Below are 9568 nucleotides of genomic sequence, written 5' to 3' on the forward strand. Positions count from 1 at the left end.
TTAATTTTAATTTTTTTTGTGTATTGTGTGATAAGATTTGAATGTGAGTGAACTTAGTGTCTAAAAATGTGTAGTAGATTTGAGATTTTGTCATTTCTTTTGCTGTATAGAAAGTGATTCCTGTGATTTGAAGAATAGCACTGGCCATCCTAGCTATAAAGGGGGCCAGTGCGATATTTTGTTGCGGAAAATCAGCAAGGTGCGAGACTTTCCCCAGCTACCATCAGGCCATCGGACTGGGAACGGTGTTAATGGTTGAGACATCTACCTTGTAGTGCACGGTGAAGCCGAAATTGTATGGAAGCCTGTGCCGACGGTGATTCCTTTTGTGATATCTGGCCAGGAGCTGTGTAAGACGCCTACCATACGAAGACAGTCCTTAAATAAAAGAAAGAGAACAACAAAAATCAAATCACTAATCAGATTTAAACGGGAATCAAGGTAAAAAGTATTACCAGTTTGTGTGTGTCCGTTTGTCCTCAACTGTGTCCAACTAGAGGTCTGGCAACCGTCCAGAAGGCTAGTAAAAAGAGAAAAAAATCAGATTAAGTAATTAAATAGCAGGAAATTTTATGAAAGAAAGCTTATAAATGAATAATATAGGTTAGGCATTTAGATATAGGAAGTAACGTAGAATAAAAGAAAAAAACTATATTGTGAGGAGAATAATACCTGTTCCAATCAGAAAAAAAAAGGCTTAAGGGAGCCAATGAGCCCCCAAACTTTGTTCTAAATTGTGTTTTGGTCTGCTATAAATGAATGGCAGAGATCTGTTAAGAGAGCTCTTTTAGTAGATAGGAAAAGTAGCATATTCGCGCCAATTAAAGCGTCTTAGGACAAGGGATAGAGGTGAATTGAGTGGTCTCCCCTAGATTAAGGAGCCAAAACTTCTTTCGATCATTCTTTAATTTGTACGGTATTGTTCTTCGTGTTTTGTTTGCCGTTGTAAAAGTGTAATAATAATATAAGAAACAACATAACCTTTAAATTTTTTTTATCCCCCTAAAAAAACTCAATAAATTTTATTATGTCTTAAGTGTTTAACAGAAAAGAATATGTGTTGGTAATTGTTATACTTGCGGGGGTGAAGCGATGAAGTAAGTGCGTGTGCTAATGTGTGTGGTGTTTGGGGTCCAAGAAGAAAATGGGTAAGAGGACGCCTTGGACCATGGTTGGGAGGGCAAGTGTAGGATCGTAACAACAAGATCCCTGTGTAAAATGTTTTTCCTCTCGTGTTTAGTCGCTAGTTAGTAAGTGAAATAGTGTCCCCTCATATTTTCAATGTTTGTGTGCAGGGTTTGATTTGGCGGGTTGAGGCCCCTAGCCCTGATTGTCTCCCTACAGCTAACCGGTAACCATTTCAAACGCCGACCAAGCGCACACATAACAGAGATGGCGCCCAAACGAAAAGTAAGATGAAAGTACCTGATGCGCGTTTTAAAATGGCGATGTAAATAACGCCTTTGAACGCGGGGATGTTAGGTTAGTTAAATCTGTGCAATAAGACCGACGCACATAGCCATAGAATACTAGAGTTTTAGAAATAGATCAAAGAAACATTTCAATTTTTTTTAGCGAACTGTGATATTTTATTGCATCCAAGTTGGTGAAAAACAATTTATGAAGTGCAATATTAGATCTAGTAGGTTAAAAAAGAAATATTTTCTCCAGTTACAACGGACATGTGCAATAACTCGTTAGTTCCCAGTAGGATGACGAATGTTTTGTTAATGTCCAAGTTTTGCTTTACAATTTTTGATTTGTGTTTTACAAAGGCACAATGAATGACACAATATAGCTTCAATTTTGGGAAAAGTGCAATAGCCGTTTCAATCGACGTGTCGGTTTGAAAGTCAGTGTATTGTTAGTACCGTCAGCCATGAGCGTTTCATTAAGATGAAGATTTTAGGAAATGTCATGGGCATAGAAGTAAGTGTTAATTTTGCAAGTATACAGCTATTAAGATTGTCTAGGAAAACATTTTTTACACCTCCAATGGAGGGCACTGTTATTTTTGTCTTTTATTAAGGAGAAACCACACAAAACGCACGCACTGCTTCTGAGAAAGCAACGCCCCCACAAATTTATGTTCAGATTTGAAATTTTACGTTTGTAGCATTTGTATACTAAGTACTTTATGTGTTTAGAATTAGCAATTGACGTCTGTAATATTTATTGTCATATTGTTTGATATTGTTAAAACTAAGTGTCATTATTTCATTTGATACAAAAAAAAAAAATAAAAAATAATAATAATAATTATAATAATTTAGTTTACGGCCAGCGGTTAGAACGATTTTTTTTGTGTATTGCTGTGCAACTGAGGCATGAGTTACAATACTCGCTCAAAGAAAAGAACACTAACAGAGTCATTTGATTTGAATAGATCATTGTATTTCCCCAAAAATAGTAAGCAAAGACGTGTAGGCGTAGAGGACGAAATGGCTGAACCAAACGCGAACGTGGATGGGTTTCAAGTAAGAGATCTCTCTAGTTCTATAATGAATAGAGTTCAAAATAATGTAAATGTGCCTGCCAATGGCGGTCATCCGTCAAGTACTGAGGCAAGCGAGACATTGGCACAAGAGTCGAACGGTCAGGTTCAGGGAGGGGCTGCGACCGTCCAAAGGTCCTTAGAGCGACAAGTCAAGGATATGGTTAATGAAGAAATGGCAGAAGTAAGGAGGATGATAGCGTCTTTGGCCAAAGGTGTGAATGACCTAACCGAAATGGTCCGCTCACAATCAGCCATACCGCCAAGGGAAAATACACCTATGCCCATATCCAGTGCTTCGAGTTCGACTAATGTAGAGAGACCGATCCATAATTATGAGAACAACATGTCTTCAGTACTTCAGGGAAATATTCACCCAGTCGTACAATACCCCACTACGACCACATCGACCAATCGGAATGATGCTCCGGCAGTGTATACTAATAACGAGCCTCTCCGCATACGCGTAGATAAGTTGGGTTTGAACTTTAGCGGGGACCCCCGCGAAATAAGAGTCAATGATTTTATTTATAGACTTGAATTGATGCGAGCTCAGTACGGTATCCCTTGGGCCGAAGTTTTAAGGGACTTTTCATTCTTAGTATCTGGCCAAGCCAGGGAATGGTACTGGTTACACCGCCAAAATAGTATCGATACCGATTGGGATGGTCTAAAACACGCACTGATAAGCCAGTATCAAACTCCACAATCGAAATTCGACATTTTGCGGGAGTTGCTAGAACGAAAACAAAGGCATACTGAATCTATCAACAATTATTTCCATGAGATGGGAATATTACGCTCTAGATTGATGCAACCTATCCGTGAGCATGAAATGATTAAAATATTAAAAGGCAACATAAGGGAAGATATAAAACGTCATGTTTACCAGATGACTATATCTTCGGTTGAACAGTTGCGGATTGAATGTATAGAGGCGGAGCGTCATTTCCCCAGACGTGAAAATCGGCCACTACCAGTCCCACAACGATCCGCTAGACATGTGAGTGAGATATGCGAACAAGAAGTAGAAGGCCCAGAAGAGGAGGATCTCGAAAGTCTGGAAGAGAATGTTTCAGCACTTCGAGTACAAAATCAGGCTAGATCTCAAATTATATGCTGGAATTGCCGGGAACCTGGACATATGTTCATGGATTGTCAGGCAGAATTCCGGAAATTATTCTGTTACAGGTGTGGTAAACCAGACACCGTGACGCCTAAATGCCCGATATGTTTACAGGGAAACCAGAAAAGGGGCGGAGAGAAGAGAGGGGAACCTCGTCCGTCCGACAATTTAATACCCCACAACAAGTAGAAGATAAGGTAGTTAAGATTTTACGTAATGATAAGAATAGATCAGCGAAGAATAAGGATAAGAGTATTTCTGTAGATTTTACCACAGCCCAAAGGCATTATATTCCACTAGAGATAAGGAAACAAAACTATGAAAAAGTAAGAGAAAGGATTTTTAACTCTGAAATTCACACGGTACCCAACAAAATTATCAAACTTAGAAAGAAAGCAAAACAATGGCGCATACAAAGGAGATTATTGATAGATGCGATCTCGAAAGCAGTAAAGATCAGAAATGACCCCAGAGTTTTTGCGAACGTAACAATTCAAGGAGAGATAATTCAAGGTCTCCTCGACACCGGTGCTTCAGTAAGCTTGTTTGGACAAGGTTGTAGGGAGTTCATTGAAGAAATGGGAATTCCAATTATACCCATGTCCAGCAGTGTTAGCACAGCGGGTGGAAAGTTATATCGAGTGTTAGGAAAGATAAAGACTGCCTTAGAATATAAAGGGGAGTCCAAAGACATGACGTTATACCTATGTCCCGATTTGGAGCAACGCTTATATCTAGGCATAGACTTTTGGCGACTGTTTCAACTAGCCCCGGACGTATTAGGCGTGTCGGAAATAAATATTGAAAAGGTCACGAAGGATATGGCAGATACCAATGCCGAACATCGATTGAACCCACACGAGCTGTCACCTGAGCAAGCTAAACGTCTAAACGAGGTTGTCGGGAAGTTCAAAACCTTCGAAGAACATGGTCTAGGGTGTACCACCTTGGAAAAGCATTCTATAAAACTAATTGATGGGGCAGAGCCCGTGAAAGACCGTCATTATCCCATGTCACCTGCAATTCAGACAATAACTTATCAAGAAGTGGATAATATGCTGGCATTAAACGTCATAGAGGAGAGTGAAAGCCCGTGGAGTAACCGAACAACGGTGGTAAGAAAACCGGGTAAAAACCGATTCTGTCTGGACGCTCGCAAATTCAATAAACTCACGGCGAAAGACGCTTATCCACTGCAGAATATAGACGGCATTTTAAGCCGTATAGATGAAACGTTCTATATTAGCAGTGTGGATCTTAAATACGCGTTCTGGCAGATCGAGTTAGACGAACAGAGCAAGTCATATACCGCCTTTACGGTCCCAGGTCGCCCATTGTATCAATTTCGTGTGATGCCTTTTGGCTTGTGCAATGCCGCCCAGAGATTATGCCGTTTGATGGACAAAGTCATTCCCCAACGACTTAAGGCGAATGTCTTGGTGTACTTGGACGATCTGTTGATCATATCAAGTGATTTTGATGAGCATCTGCGTTTGCTAAACGAAGTAGCCGAATGCCTAAAGAAAGCCAACCTGACTATAGGATTAAAAAAATCCCAGTTTTGCTTCCGTCAGTTGAAATATTTGGGTTTTATTGTGGGCGAAGGGATTTTAAGAACCGACCCTGAAAAGATTGATGCCATTATGAAGATCAAGGTGCCCAAAAATGCAAGAGAGGTCAGAAGTTTCCTCGGAACTGCAGGGTGGTACCGCAGGTTTATTAAAGACTTCGCCACTATCTCAGCCCCACTCACCAACACACTAAAAAAGTCCACCAGGTTTATCATCGATGACAGCGCGATAAAAGCTTTTGAGAGACTCAAAAAGGCATTAACCTCCGCACCAGTGTTACGTCACGCCGATTTCTCTAAGAGATTTTATATCCAATGTGATGCATCGGAATACAGGATAGGTGCTGTGTTATTCCAGCTAAGCGGTGATGGGGAGGAACACCCCATAGCATTCTACTCTCAGAAGCTCAATAAATGCCAGAAAAACTATAGCGTCACGGAAAAGGAGTGTCTCGCTGTGATGGCCATCCGCAAATTCCGACCCTATGTGGAGCTCATGGAGTTCACCGTTATCACCGATCATGCGAGTTTGCAATGGCTGATGAACCTGAAGGATCTCAGCGGTCGTTTAGCTCGATGGTCACTGCAACTCCAGGGGTATAGCTTCAACATTAAGCATCGAAAGGGGAAGGAAAATGTGGTAGCGGATATGCTCTCACGACTACCCACAGCTGACGAGATCGAAATGGACCAAGTCTTGGACTTCCAGACCACTGAGTTTGACAGTGACACATATAAAGAGCTTCGAGAGGTTGTGAAAAGCAACCAAGAGAGATTGCCTGATCTCAAGATCATCGATAACATGATATTTAAGAAGGCCCATGCATCGTATGACCCTGATATACAAGAATTCCAATGGAAACTGTGGATCCCTGAGACGTTAACGCATGCACTAATCGAACAAGCGCATGACAACACCACAGCTGCCCATGGAGGCATATCCAAGACGTTGCATCGGTTGAAGGAGAAATACTACTGGCCGCAAATGGCGTCACAAGTGCGACAATACGTCACCAATTGCACGGTATGCAAGGAGACCAAACCCACAAATGAATACACACAGCCTACGCTCGGTGACGAGGTGGTAACCCAACGCCCTTTTCAAAAAATTTATATAGATTTCTTGGGTAAATATCCACGCTCGAAAAGTGGCAATGCTCTTATTTTCATTGTGGTAGACCATTTCAGCAAGTTCACGTTCTTGAAAGCGATGCGGGAAGCAACCGCTTCGAATGTGGTGAAATTCTTGGTGCAGGATATATTCCGAAAGTTTGGCGTACCTGAAACGGTGCATAGTGACAACGGGGCCCAGTTCATATCGAAAACGTTTAAAGACATGATAGAGACATATGGTATTAACCACCTACAAACTGCACCCTATGCCCCACAGTCCAATGCATCCGAACGTGTTAAGCAATCGGTGTTGGCAGCAATCCGAGCCTACCTTGAAAATGATCACAGAGACTGGGATCTATACCTGACGGACATCGAGTGTGCCCTCAGAACAGCAGTTCATAGTGCGACAGGGGTAACCCCATTTTTCGCCCTATTCGGGTACAATATGTACACACATGGGTCTGATTACAAACTGGCCCGAAAATTGCACTCTATGTCAGATCACGAGATCATCCAATTGAACAGAAGTGACAGAATGGACCTAATTCGCAATAGAATTAAACAAAACATGCACCAGGCTTATGAACGGAGCGCCAAAAGATACAAGGCGAGGACTCGTATAGTAACGTTTTCTCCTGGACAGGAGGTATACAAAAGAAACCATGTATTAAGCGACTTCGGAAAAAACTTCAACGCTAAATTCGCCCGCAAATTCATAAAATGCCGTATTGTGAAGCCCATAGGTAATAATATGTATTCCCTTGAGGATCTAAACGGAAAGCCAATAGGTATATGTCATGTTAAGGATCTTAAGAGATAGAACTAATTCGAGATGATCGCCTGTTAAGTCACTGAAAACAGATAAAGTCCAAACTAAGTATTATACAGTGAGTTTTTCTGATGAAATTCCTTAGCAATTTCTTGACTGAACGTAGGTAGTCATGTTCGAACTATGCTAATAATTTGTTTTAACTTGTGTTTTAATCTTTCAACCCGTTCCATTTCATACGACTTAAGTCATCACCAGCATGTGATAAATAGTCTTAACATAGCTTCCAGATATATGGATCTTACTCTCAATTTCAGTAAGATGTTGTTGCATTATAAACGCTGTTTCGTTGTGCTACTGTGCTCATACATTTAGTTCACACAAGGATAACCCTGATCCGGCATTCGCCTAACACACTTACCTGTTGGGTTGTTTCTTTTATATACATTGCCCGATAATATCATTCCTAAACCAGGCATTCCATTTAGAGCAATCAGAAAAGCCCATACACTAAGATTAAAGATTTATCCAATATCAATCCATCCGTTGATTGGCAATGCCTGTCCTTACGTTTGGAAATGCCCGTCCGTCTGTCAAAAGCACAATACTTTTCCAAAAACTTATTTGAATTCAGTCAGTAAAATATGTTTCAGCATGAAGAACAAGCAATTATACCAAATTACGACGTAAATTAGCAAACTATCAGATCTGATAGTTTGGACCAAATTCGCTTATGAACGACTCATTTTTATGATGCCTGTCATGGACACTTAGTTCAAATTATCTGTTAGCTAATAAAGCTCCTACTTAAATAAACATTTTCATTGGATAGTAAGTTTTACCCGTGGGTAATATGCCACTAGGGTTGAGGATTACGATTTCCATGTTGTTTTATGGAGAATAATTTTTTTGTCCTATCGTAATTATCAAAAACCAAACATTGGTGTCACCACAATCCCATATCAAACTATCGCTCTACTTCCAATAAGATGCCAGTAAACATCTTAACTGCATTGTATTTCATGCCACCAAAAAAAAAATTGCTAATTGCGTACCGTAGCCCTCATAGTGAGCTGCATGAGTAAACACACTTTTCTAAGACAATATGGTATACGTGGTATACTCCACACATTGTATTTTTGTAGGTGTTAAACTTTACATACAACTTGTTATGAACCACTTTTTTTTTACAACTACAACATTTTGGGTCATTTCTGGATTTTCCAACGACCTTACATCTGCCACGACAAGACAAAAAACAACCACCACTATGTCACGGCGTCATAGAGACTTTTCATAGCAAAAGGCTTACAACATATGAGTAAAGGCCGACGATCGTCTCAACGCCAAGTTGCCTGTTATTTTTATGAGGTCAAAGTATAGGCTTAGAATCCGAATTTCTTTGCGGCACCAATAAACATATTTTGCATGTCTGATATTCATAAAAGCCTACCACCAGTATTCACAAAACAAAAAGAAGCTTTATAGTTGGTTTATTTGATATTTCCATAAAGGAAATCTGTCAACTGAGCCTACTGTAACGCTACATCAAGTTTTGTAAATAGGGACAACAACTATTTCATCCTCAAATTGCACTCATATAAACAGTATTGGTCGATTAGCATATCAATGATTTATTTTCACTATCATATTCGCCCAAAAGCAACAAATTCACTAACGCAAAGGTGTGGCCAACGTCTGTCTGTTGACCATGGTTATCATGATCGAGAAACAACTCATTCGTTGCCCTTTGGTAAAGTGGTATTTCAACAAAATAGAAACTATCGTCTACGTACACAAACTAGACAACCACAACGATTATGGTACCTGAGAAATGGAAGACGAGATGATGCTTGCATAAAGTGGCTGAGTCGAGGGACACGTACGTGGTCAGGTAGAGATATGACACAGCAATCTTCATGAGCCGGTGGTCTGTCGCACATCCATCTTGACAGGGAGTTCCGGTTGATGGTTACATTTCGCGGCATCAAGAACAGCAACACGCCGACAACATTGGGTCTGTGGATGGTAAGGGAAATCAGTTTTTGTCATTTATATGTAATACGCATATACTCACCTGGAAATGGTTACCAACCATCCGTTGTCTAGAGCCCGGCATGAGACATCTCAGGTGTGGGTGTTCTCCACGTTGGTAATCCTACCTGTCCTGGCACATCGGTTTCGTCTGCGGAGCCTCGCCGATCCCCGATGTTTTGTTGCAGGCCATCCTAAGGCGAACAGTCAGTAGCGAGGCCACGATAGCTATAAGGAGTGGGGGGTGCTATGGTAATTAACATATTAGAATTGTTATGGCCGAAGCACGCCACCACCGATGTATAAACTAGGACGGCGATCCAAATAGGGAGATATTCCTAGATGGATGAGCACATTTTGTTTTCTTTTAAAATTAAATATATATTTTTCGTATGTGCTCTCCGGCGTGTGTATGGTTGATGTTGTGTGGTGGTGGCGTGCGAGTGAATGTGGAAATGC

At 40.8% G+C, this 9568-nt stretch overlaps 1 long non-coding RNA gene across 1 annotated transcript; it reads right to left on the reverse strand.

Annotated features, from left to right (window-relative positions):
• LOC131994099 (uncharacterized) lies at positions 1-9357 on the reverse strand. The gene is made up of 4 exons (XR_009396435.1): positions 9153-9357; positions 8903-9094; positions 456-520; positions 1-378 (listed from the first exon to the last, which is right to left on the reverse strand). It is a non-coding gene; the product is annotated as an uncharacterized LOC131994099 (long non-coding RNA).
• Between the last annotated feature and the right edge of the window lie 211 nt (positions 9358-9568).

The sequence above is a fragment of the Stomoxys calcitrans genome, chromosome 1 (assembly GCF_963082655.1).
Source record: "Stomoxys calcitrans chromosome 1, idStoCalc2.1, whole genome shotgun sequence".
Taxonomy (NCBI): Eukaryota; Metazoa; Arthropoda; class Insecta; order Diptera; family Muscidae; genus Stomoxys; species Stomoxys calcitrans.